We start from the raw sequence: 12,430 nt of genomic DNA on the forward strand, positions 1-12,430 counted from the left end.
TAACTGTTGGCTGGAACTGTATCAGTTTGAGTCTGTCAACATCCACCCAGAGGACAGTCTTTATTCTCCATTAAGTGGACCAGAACTGCATCTACTACTTGGCCAGGAAGAAAAGCATTTTTATGGAGGCCCCCACCCCCAACACTCCCCTTCTGCTGCAGGAAACCCAGCGGTGATCCTGAGAGACCTTTGGTTACTTAAAGCGAAGAGGGAGGTGACGGCATGCGACCCAAAGGCCGTCGGGGACTGCGTCACCATCGCAGTTGAGTCATGACTGAAAGATCCGTCTCGGTGATCGGTTTCATCAAGTACACTGCCAGCGACTGTGGGGGGGGGGGGGGAATCCATTTTTAATAAATTAGCAGAAGTGATAGCAGGTCTTTCAAGGGAGGGCGAATCTATAGATGTGAGAAGGGACCTCATTCGCTGATTGTAGTATTCACCAACTGGATGATTACATAACAAGTTTCTAATATCTATGTGAAATAGGGCTAAATAAGCGACATACTGCTTAAATGTCAGTTTATCTCACTTGCAAACGTTAAAGCCTGAAACGGATCAATGTCTCGGTTGACGGCAACCTATCCGCCTTGTAATGACTTTTTAAAACACCGATGAATACTAAGACATTTTCTGCATTAGCCTTTTGAAATCTCTATTTTGTGTCGAACTATAAAATTAACAAAAAGGAAAACTGGAAATATGACTCAATGCCAAATCATTTTTCTTTTCGATTCTTGTTTTTGCAAAGGCGATCAAATGACGCGGGACGTTTATTCCGTTCGCGTGCTTTTGCTAAAAATAACCATTAAATTGTCTCCGTCGGACTGTGGGATGTGGCGCTGAGAGATGAAGCAGGCTAATTGGTCTGCCGGTTCCATTATCCATTCCGGGTCTTGGTGGCATCTTGCTCTTTTCTGTGTAGTTTTCTCCTATCTGTCTACGCCGCAGCAGCACTAGGCGCTGGGTACCGAAAGCAGAGATTCCTGATCCGCCTGAGACATCTCCATCGCTGGATCCCTTTCCCCTAAATTCGCTTCATATCCGGATACTGGTTTAGGATTAACCGAATCTGAGCAAACGTGCGGTCCGTTTCGTCAAAAAAAGACGAGGTAAGAGCTCGACTGGGAAAAAATAATGCTTTTTAAAAAAATACATCAATTTTGCGACTGTGCCTAGCACTGCACACTCATAACAGACCACAATCAGCTGTTGATTTCACAGTTGATTATTGATCTCTGAGAGGTTTTTTTTATATATTCCTTTTGTTTTGCATTTTGCCTTGTTTTGCAATTCAGTGGCTTGGCGAAACGCTCTAGCCATATTCGCTTTATTTATACCCAATGCTAGAGACTCCACGCTTCGGATCATGTTTAACGAACAGGAAACAATATGCTAGATCCAGAAAACAAAGGGACGGGGGCTGGCGACATATTTATGTGTTAATCTGTTAAATGCGAATAATGATTTTTGTAACCGAAGGCTGAGGGTAATCGGATGTTTCAGCTGGGTTTAAAACAGGCATTAACTTGCGCCATGTGATTCTCGGAAATAGCTTTACAGCACGCAGAGCGTTGGCCCTTCTATATAACGGATCCATTGAGCGCAATTATTTCACTTCATCGTTTGCTGTAAATATAAGTCGGAGCGGTCGGTGTTGTGTCGTTTCTGATGGGTTAGATGTGAAAGAAAAGCTTCAAATATAACGATTAAACGCCTGAGTCGACTGAATAAAACAGCCCTCGGAGAAATATGTTTGCTGCCCATGTGGGGTGTTTAATATATTCCAGAAGACTATAATCAAACCCTTTCCTCACAGATAAGAGATGCATGTAAGGAAAGGGGCTGAATAAAAAGCAATGGGCAGCAAAGATGATAACATTTGTTTATCTAGGATTCGGTAATCTGGACGGACTTTCCCGTTAGAGATAAACGCGTGTGTACAAAGCATAAAGTGTAAGATTTAACGAGGGTGCATCTGGCCTGTCTGAGGAATCCATCTCTTCGGTCCTAGTGAAGGCACTGTTATTCATAAAGTATATACATGCTGGTCAATAATAAACCCACTCCTAACTCTTTTCGTTGATTGTAATCCGTCGTCGAACTGCACTTCTTTGAGGGTGATTAAGTGATACTTGAAATACTCAGGCTTGCATTTTCCTTACTTTTTTTTCTAACATGGACTGTACTGAAGAATATTATTATGTTTTTCATTCTCTATATACCGTGATATATTTTAGCAAAATGCCAGGGGGTTTGCCTGTTAGTCACCTACGGCTTGAAAGTGCCGCTTTTATGAAGGCGTGCGAGCGGCGTCATCGTCCCTCATCCCCGATCCGCGCGCACCGACGTCTCGTGGCATCGCGAGGGACTGCGGAAAGCAATCATCTTTTCCACAATAAGAAAAGACGTTAAATCCGATTAAAGGCAAGATTAATTCGCGGGGTGGCACGGGCAAAATAAATGCAGATGAAACTGAAAGGGAGAAAGCGGTCTTAGCAATGCAAATGTAGCTGTCTGTTCCCTTTAACGGACAGCTACTGGCATTTCCGTGGAGTTCGTCCAGCAGTTTCACATATCGATGTCAGATTTTTTTTGACACCTCGGTGCATACGAGGATTATAATTATGTTGCAAGCTTTTGCAAAAATGAGATACCGAGCGCGTTTTTGGAAAACGAATATGAACCTTTATAAAGTTAATCTTCAGAAGGTTGGTTTAGTAATAACGATGATATGGCAAAAGCGGTTCATGTCAGTTCTCTCCTGTTTGGTAATATTTGTAAATCCTCCTCTTAATAGCCTTTCCATCAAATGAGTTGAGTTTATTCTCGTTGAAAAGGTCAGTCTTAACCGGATGCCTGTCCAGTGATTTTATATTAGTTATTTGCTGTTTAGTTTTATATTTTGTTTTTCGTTTAGGCCTAACTTGCACAAACTTGGGATCCTTCTGCAACTTCACCTGTCTGTTGCAAATTCATTTTATTTTTTAAAGGCCCATAGTGTCTTTCACAACAGAGTCACCCAAGGCGCTTTCCATGGGTGTGTTGTGATACAATGCAACATCATTAAGACAGAATAATACGAAAACGGGGAAAAGGAAAGACAGAGAAATTAACTAAAGAAAGCCAGATGACAACAGAGGAGAGAAACAAAAAACTCCAAGTAGGGAGAAATGAAACCTCTGGGGGTCCAAGCCCCCCCCCCCCCCCCCCCAGGGCATGCTAATATTATAGAAAAAGAAAGAGTGGGCTTGCTTGCTAAATGCAAGGTGCAAACTGTGGTCAAGGTCAAAGCCAAACTCCATCAATGAGTCAGTTGTCTATGCTGGCCTGAGTAGGGGGGCAGACTGATGGCTGCACCCTTGATGTTACAGTTCGTGAGTCACATGCACAATGTTACAGTTGCAGTTCGTAAGGCACATCCATGATGTTACAGTTCGTGAGTCACATGCACAATGTTACAGTTGCAGTTCGTAAGGCACATCCATGATGTTACAGTTCGTGAGTCACATGCACAATGTTACAGTTGCAGTTCGTAAGTCACATCCACGGTGTTACAGTTGCAGTTCGTAAGTCACATCCACGGTGTTACAGTTGCAGTTTGTAAGTCACATCCATGATGTTACAGTTGCAGTTTGAAAGTCATATCTATGGTGTTACAGTTGCAGTTCATTAATCACATCCACAATGTTACAGTTTGTAAATCACATCTACGCATGTCACCCTTCAGGTGCTTCCCTGTGTTGAGTCACTACTGAAAAATATATAAAAGCAGAAAAAACAAGCAACTCTGCTATGTCTACAAGGAGCACTGATGTGTATGTTTCATGGAAATTCAGAAGTTCCCCCTACAGTGTGGGACCAGTGAAACTGTATAACTCAATTCTCGTGCTTCTTCAACCACTAAATAACATAAGTGTTGTCCAGGGGTTACATTCTTGTAAGACACACCTGTCCCAGCAGGAAAGGAATGTTGCATTATGGGAAGTATATAGCTTCCTGGGGTGATGAGAGCGGGATCCTGTGTCTGTTGGATCGACCAGCTGCTACAGGGTATGTGTGGCTTTACAGTTGGGAATCATAACCAGGATGAGCTCGGATTTGGAAGGGGGATTACAGAGATGTTCCCCAGAGATAAAGATGTTGCATATTTAAAGTCTGTATTGCTCCAGAATTGAATTACTGCTCTTTTCACAGTCCCCTGGTGCCCGCCCCCCGCCCCTTCCCTGCTGTATTCCCTATTAGCGCCACGGGACAGGAACTCATTGTGTGACGCTCGTTGTCACGGGAGCCACGGCGCAATCGGAGCCGCCGCATTGTTTACTCGCGCTTCCGAGGGGTTCGGCGAAATAATGCCACAAACTTGCCGGCTTTCAGAAAATGGCCTCCTGCGTTTCCTTCTGCTTAACTGGCACATGCGTTGCTATAAAGAGGTGGACTAAGTGATCACCTCTGTCGCCTTATGGTCCCCTTGGACTCTCATTTGTTTCTGATTAAACTGGATGTCTCTTTATAAGGTGAAGGTTGTTTAAATATTTCACGGCTGCCCTCCAGGGTTTGATTAATACATAATGTGAGGCTTGACGAGGCATATCTTGGGGTCCCAAGTGGCCACGCATGAGCACTGTATTGTTGTTTGAGTTCAGAGACTGTTTTGAGGATCTGGCAAAATTGGGAGGTGTTTATTCCAGATGCCTTCTTCACCTCTTGTGAGCCCACGCCCCTCCTCCATCCTGTTCACCCCCAGAAGCCTCCCCAGGGGATCATCTGAGGAACTTGATGATGATGTATTTAGTTGCCACGTCCTGTAACCCAAGCAGAGCAGAAAGTGACTCAAAGAGAAGGGGGAGCTTGCAAGCTGCGGGCGCTCGCTGAGTGATGCCGGACAAGCGGCCCGACGAAGGCAAGTCAGGAGGTCATCTGCTCCGCGAGGTAACTGCACATCATATCATGTAATACACTGAACATGTCTCTGGGTAACTGGCATCCCTATCCAGGGGGTTCCCATGCCCTGTGCCCTGAATGGGCTGCAGGCTCTCTGTGACCCTCTAATGGATTAGTGCTCAGATGGATAGCTGGCTCTTTCTCAGTTGATATATGTGTATTTTTATCGGGACCGACTCTGTGCAGGGTCAGTTTCACCCGTTTGTTTTTTTTTCTGCGATTAAATCCTGTCAGTTTTTTTTAAGCTGCGGATAATTAGTATCAAGGAACAAACTTGCTGTACAGGCTACGGTAAATGCCTTTTTTCCGGTGCCATCGTTGCAGTCAGTTTATTTTCGCTGCAGGTCTGATGTGCTCGGGGCTGACAAGTCATCCCTGACGGGGGAAAACCGCGAAGGGTCTGTAATCTGATTCATTAGAGACGAGCGAGTCCACTGTGTCAAGTGAACTGGAAAGACGTCATGGATTTTTTCCCCCCGGTAATATCTCTGTCATAAATAGGGGATGATTCGCACGGTGGTCGCCCCGATCTAGAGTGTGGTCTACGTTTTCGCTCCGCTGGTCTCTCAGAGCCTTTTCGATGGGGGATAGAGAGACGCGTTTTTCCCCTCCCGGCTATAGCTGGCGAAGCCTTTGCGATCGCGTTCAAGAAAAAGCGAAATTATTTTCCTACTTTAAGAACATTCTGTTCTAAGCCATCTCTGCATTTTCTGTAATGTATACAAACTTTCTCTAAGGAATCTTTATTTAATATCAGGCACATTATACCTGAAAAAACAAATCAGAATTAACGTTGGAAACGGCAAATATTTGCAGGGAGCGTTAAAGAGACGGAATTCAAAACCTTCCTTGCTGTCCTTGGTTCCATTTGCACATTGGCAAGGTGTCAGTTGATATTGTGGTGGTTAGTGTGTTTATATATATAAAAGATTCAGGCTTTGCATTGTCGCACTTTTACGCAAATTGTTCTATGTGAGGTTTTTATGCCGGGTTTGTTATTAATGAGATCCATAAAAACCAAACTGTGGGATGTTGCACATATTACAGGTTCAGCAATCCTAAATAATTATGATGCTAGTGATGCCCCCTGGCTAAGGGCTACGCGGGATGCCAGCCTATGCCTTGTCCTCTAATACGCTCACGCACCGCAGACCACAGTTGACGATTCGCGCGAACGGCGTGTTTTGGGGGCGTGGACGGAGTATGGAGTGTCCATGGAAAGAACAGATCAAAGGCAGAGGAATCTTGGGTCTGCTATTGCAAATGTGCACTGGAGTGGTTTTAAGATATATAACAATCGAGAACCGAGTCTTTCTGTTTTCTCTTAAAGGTCCCAACCAACTCTTAGTATCTCCATCCAGAAACTGTCATAAATTCCTACCTCATGTTTACGTCTTACAATCGATAGTTTATATAGACATACATGCACACACATAGTATACATATAAAAACACGCGCACACACAAATACACACATCCATATACATATATATATATATACACATAAATACACGCATAAAATGTGAATATTATGTTGCTCTTTGCCATCTTATTAGGCACTTCTTTTGTAAATAATAATGTGACAGATAGTTAACCCGTAAGAGAACTGTGGTGGTGGCAGTGACCTTGATCGTACCCAGGCTTGCTGCCATCTCAGTGTGCCTGCACAGGGCTTGACATCTGACACCAATCCTCTTGGCGGTGGCCGAACAGATTCATTAATGGAATCAAAGGAAAACCGGGAAGCATTTTCGCTCCCCCCCCCAGCAAAAAAAAAAAAAAAACGGATACAGGCACGGCTTGAATCTGGATATGCTTTTGCACTCCGCATGAGAAACTTGGAGGCGCTCGGAAAGCTGTTTGGTAACCAGAATAAGAATTTATAATAATGTTCTAGAAGCGTTATTTTTTTCGCAGATTCCTTCCCCACGGACAAATTTAAATGTTTTTTGATCTTCGTAATGGCTTACTGATGTTACATGTACGGAGCGTCGTGATGTTACTGTAGGAACGCAGACGTCCGTCTGACAATAAGGCAGCATTTTAGGACATTACACCTAAAGTATAACACGAGGGCCGTGTGAGAGAGCTGTAAAGGGATGGGGGGAGCAGTCTCGCCGACCGGAAGGGCGCTTATCCGCTAACAGCTGGCTCGCTCTGACTGGCTGCCTCTCCCGCTGGTGGTGGGCGTCGGATGATTCACAGAAACGCCGTAGCATCAGCCAGACCGCATCACGACGGATCTGCGCACAAACTGGGATACGGCGTCGTTTCAGACGGCCCTCTTCTTTCATGCTTCGTATTTGTGTGTGCATGTGTGTGCGTGTGTGTGTGGTGTGTCATAATGGTGAGTGTTCCACCTCCCCCTGAAGGAAGTTTGCACTTGTGAATTAAAGGAAGCGCACCTCCCCCGGCATCATGAGATACGTGCTGACATACGCATCCAGAAGGGCTCAAAGAGCCATAAATAAGTGAGAGCTGCTGCTGTTGAATGAAGCAGCTTGAGGCGTCTGCCTGACCTGAGTGGGAACACAAGGGCGGCGATGTTCAGCTCGTTTGGGACAGTGATGTAGATACCCCCCCCCCCCAATACCCCCTTCTGGATAGTTCAAGGCAGACAGACGTTAGACGTGCTAAAGTCAGGATGTAGAACAGATGCATGAGACGTGGAGGTGGAATGGGGGTTGTATTCTACCCCGGGGGGTACAAAAGATGCCATTTCGGCTTGGGTAGGAGGTTTGTGCCTGTGATCAGAAGGTTGCCAGTTCAAATCCTGGAGTCAGCAGAGTGATTCCGCCACTGGGCCCTTGAGCGAGACCCTTCAGCCCCATTGCTACTGGGACTCTGACCAGCCTCATTAATCTATCTGACAGATAGATTAACCAGCCTCTTCACCTGCTATTATGGTGTGTGCACCCCCCTGTGTTACACCAACAGCCCATAATCCCCCTTGTTTACACCCGCAGTGTTGTTCGGTCACCCAGGTAACCATGGGTCATCTGTTCAGGCCTGTCAGGAACCCAAAATGAATGAGCGGTACCAGGTTCTTGTGAGCATGCTTCTGTGTCCCCGCTGTCTGTTTTAAATTGCCTGGTTTTAGAGGCAGTAAGTGGAAGGACTGAAGCGTTCTGTGAGATTTGCCCCCCCCCCCCCCAGTGAATCACCGCAGTCCGGCACCCATCAACCCCTTATCACTCCGGTAGATGAGCTGCTCCTGAAACAACAGCACAAAGCAATAGCATGCTAACGCTGACGCGCAACATGAGGGCTTTGTGACTTCAGGAACAGGCAGAGGGGAGATGAGCTTGGAAGGTGTTTTCCAGTGTCCAGGCCTTCAAAAAGTGCATGAAACAGCTGTACTATGATAAGTTTATTTAAGTGACTCTAAATGACATTCCCAAAAATATAACAATGGGGTTATTATTCAATAATCAAAATCTCTCCATCCATCCATCCATCCATTTACTATACCTGCTTGTCCTATGCAGGGGCATGGAGGTCCAAACCCTATCACATATGCTTCGGGTGCAAGGCAGGGAATTACCCAGGATGGGGCACCAACCCATTGCAGTGCACACCCACACAGTATAATTTAAAATGCTTTGTGAAACAACCTACTGCATTATCAGTAGATAACATTACAATAATGCCCTATTCAGTTTTTTTGTCATAAAAATCTGTGCTATTTTTCTGATTTTCAATTAAATTTAGTTTTCCAGTAAATGCCTACACAATGAAAGCAATGACAGTGATACTGTTGGACAGTAAAGTGGTTAAGGGATTACCTCTCCATGTGCTCCACACTGCCTGGGACTCTGAGTGGCTGCAGACAGAATCTGCCTCAGGAACTATCGCATCTGAGATTGGGAACTCGATTAATGGACAGATCGGGCGTGAACTTCCCGTCTCTTCATTTAGACTTGGTGGCGTTCCCCCACATTATGCGGAGAGGCCAGTAACACCCTATAATCTGACTGTCTTTGAGGGTTAACGGCAAACAGAGAAGAGACGTCATTTTGACACCCGACTGAAAACGGTGGCATCTTGTCAAGCAGCGGTCTGTCATGGCATCTCGGTGACTCGGCAGGAAGTCTGGTGCTGCCCCCCAATCCTGCTTCCCCCACAAGGTGGATCATCTGTGATTCTGCAGTGGAGATGCTCTTCTGGCGTCTTGGCTCTGACAGGAAGTCTATATAGTGCCCCCTGTGTCATTAATGCTACTCCAGATTAGCAGTGATCTTTGCCCTTTTGGCCGCTACCCTTTTCTAGATAAACAGCTGGTTGATGTACGAATGAATGCATCGATGATCTCTTACAGTGTAACGATGCTGAATATCGTTATGGTTTCATGTGTCTGTGCACCTCGAATCACCATGCACATTTCCAGTCATCATCATAAGAATTAATCAGCCATTTAGTTATCTAAGAAATTATGGATGTTGTGCCATTTATTTACAAATTGATTAATTGGCCATAATTGCATAATTATGTGTGTTGAGCAATTTTAAGCTAAGTATTTTTTTTTCTTTCTGAGAACCTGGCACAGCTTGTGCCCGGGGTCCTGTTGGATAATTAAGAAATTTAGTGGCATGTTCAGGGGCTCAGTAAACTTTACATGGGTCCTTGGATACATAAGATTAGGCGGAGGTCTAGTTGCCAGCCACCCAGGTTATTATGCAATTTGTCAATTTTTCTTACCCCCACTTGGCAAATTAGGGAGACCTAGGGGACTGGGGGGTGGTAACCCTAGTAGGGGTCATGTCCATAATTTAGGTGGATTCTGTGACCGGTACTAGATGTTCATCAATTCAGTTTAAGGTTAGCGTTGGGATCTCTGGCGAAACAATCAGTGTTCATTGTCACTTAGGCTCAGAACCGGCTTTCATCCATCCTGATTAGGGTCTGCAGCAATGCGGAGCGGAGAGGTGCAGATTTAAATCAGGATCACGCAAGTGGCAGGCCACAGTCCTCCTGAACATTCATTACAGCCGCCTGCACCAGAACTCTCATGACAGGCGGGTTGAGATCTGTGGTCCGGTCCTGTAGATGGTGTAGCTGTGACGTTTCTTGCCAGCTTGAAGCTCGAATTGTTGAAAAGGCCCCAGGAACCGGGCAGCCAGTGACACGAGGACTTTGGACAGTAATTGGAGTAAAGGTGCGACCACAGCAGACTCGGCTGCTGAAGGACTCGTGTTTCATCCCCAGGGAGCCATGCAAATTTAGCCCTGTGGTTCTTTGTTGTCCATAATGTGTCCGGTTTTGTTCCTTTCTGGGCACTTTTGAGACTTGCAGCGATTGCTGTTTTACTGCTAGCTGGGTATTTCACTGAAAGTCAAGTCAAGTGTCTTACTAAGCTGGATTTTAACCTTGACTACTATGCCACCTGCTGGTCAATATGGGTAAAGCTGGAGGGAGGAGTTCTCTACCAAGCAATTTATTCATGCCTGGGTTCTTACTTAATGGCAAGATCTTACAGCCAAAGGTGCCAGCTTCGAACTTTTAAAAGTCTGGTCAGGTAGAGAATCCTATCCTGGAACTGGAGAATGTTTTGTAGGGGGTTGGGGGGGATATAATCCCGGTGAATTCAAAGCAGCTGGTTTCCACAGCGACAGCGGGGCTCAAGCTGTGTCCCGTATGTAGCCATTTTAACGAATGCTCTGTACTCAGGTCACAAACATACAGTGTCCGCTTTCGTCGGCAAGCAATTTGAGGACGCAAGGCATCGAGTTTCCATGCCAACCCACTGACAGATTACAGACTGTGAGTGTGATGTGTTGTCAGGTTTGGAATCCTGGCTGGGGAAGGGGGCACTCGAGCGGGGGAGGCCTTGCCGTTGAGCCAGTGGGCTTGTTCGTATAGATGCAGTGACAGCCGGAGATACAGAGAGGTACTTTGATGCAGCTGTGTCATTCATTTCCTGGCCGGACAGATCTGGGCACAGGAAACAGGATCTTAGAGTACGGCAATGGTGTGCGGGGATCGGAACATGCAGGCGCTAGACGGAAGGTCTTAACAACTCAGAGGTGTCATTCCCAATCCACAGTGGATGCTACTGCAGTAGTCTGGCCAAAGTCTTTGACAAAGTAGAGGTGTCTTTGATAGAGTGAGTGTGTCTCTAACAGAGTGAGTGTGTCTTTGACTGGATGTGGCAGAGTGGGTTTGTCTTTGGTAGAGTGGGCGTGTCTTTGATAGAGTGGGCGTGTCTTTGGCAGAGTGGGTTTGTCTTTGGTAGAGTGGGCGTGTCTTTGATAGAGTGGGCGTGTCTTTGGCAGAGTGGGTGTGTCTTTGGCAGAGTGGGCGTGTCTTTGGCAGAGTGAGCGTGTCTTTGGCAGAGTGGGTGTGTGATAGAGTCGGTGTGTCTCTGACAGAGTGAGCGTGTCTTTGGCAGAGTGGGTGTGTCTCTGACAGAGTGAGCGTGTCTTTGGCAGAGTGAGTGTGTCTCTGACAGAGTGAGCGTGTCTTTGGTAGAGTGGGTGTGTCTCTGACAGAGTGAGCGTGTCTTTGGCAGAGTGAGTGTGTCTCTGACAGAGTGAGTCTTTGACTGGATGTGGCAGAGTGAGCATGTCTTTGGCAGAGTGGGTGTGTCTCTGACAGAGTGAGTCTTTGACTGGATGTGGCAGAGTGAGCATGTCTTTGGCAGAGTGGGTGTGTCTCTGACAGAGTGAGTCTTTGACTGGATGTGGCAGAGTGAGCATGTCTTTGGCAGAGTGAGTGTGTCTCTGACAGAGTGAGTCTTTGACTGGATGTGGCAGAGTGAGCATGTCTTTGGCAGAGTGAGTGTGTCTCTGACAGAGTGAGTCTTTGACTGGATGTGGCAGAGTGAGCATGTCTTTGGCAGAGTGGGTGTGTCTGTGGCAGAGTGGGTGTGTCTCTGACAGAGTGAGCGTGTCTGTGGCAGAGTGGGTATGTCTGTAGCAGAGTGGGTATGTCTGTGGCAGAGTGGGTTTGGCCATAACTGTGGTCCTGTCTTAGCTCAGACTGCCAAAGAGCATTTTCCCTTAGCTGGTAGAAAAGGACAGATGACATAGCACAGCTGGATTAAGCAGGGATGGATGAAGTGGCTGAATATGGATGCTTTGATTGTGTTCATGTCAAAGGGACGTGACTGTGGTACCAACACAAACAGCCGCTCTTTTTCACGTTGTGATTGTTTTCGGCGATGAGGCAGACTGATCTCTTGGGACCGGTTCTTCTCCAGCTGTCAGCTCAAGACCCAGTCAGGCATAGAGTGGCTGAGGGGAGCGAGGTGGGGGGGGGGGATAATTAGCTCCACTCATTACGAGCAATTACACTAGTGATGGAAATCAGAGTGCTGGCCGAACATCCAGTTTTAATAGGCATAAAAATCTCCCTGCCTTTGGGAATTTCTCTCCAGCTCCAGAAAGCACCGTAAACCAACTGCCTGGTAATTTGCTATGTATGTGTCTCCTAAAACATCCCTTATAAATATATGGCGTATAACTTTTTTGTGGGCAGTTTATTGGATA

The 12,430-nt window shown here is 46.1% G+C and overlaps 1 long non-coding RNA gene across 1 annotated transcript in view; it reads left to right on the plus strand.

Moving 5' to 3' along the window:
• The first annotated feature begins 441 nt into the window (after nt 1–441).
• LOC111840210 (uncharacterized) overlaps nt 442–12,430 on the plus strand; it is a 45,944-nt gene continuing 33,955 nt past the window's right edge. The window contains exon 1 of the long non-coding RNA XR_002837336.2: nt 442–1,112. This is a non-coding gene — a long non-coding RNA (uncharacterized lncRNA). The remainder of the gene's footprint in view (nt 1,113–12,430) is intronic.

The sequence above is a fragment of the Paramormyrops kingsleyae genome, chromosome 4, assembly GCF_048594095.1.
Source record: "Paramormyrops kingsleyae isolate MSU_618 chromosome 4, PKINGS_0.4, whole genome shotgun sequence".
Lineage (NCBI taxonomy): Eukaryota > Metazoa > Chordata > Actinopteri > Osteoglossiformes > Mormyridae > Paramormyrops > Paramormyrops kingsleyae.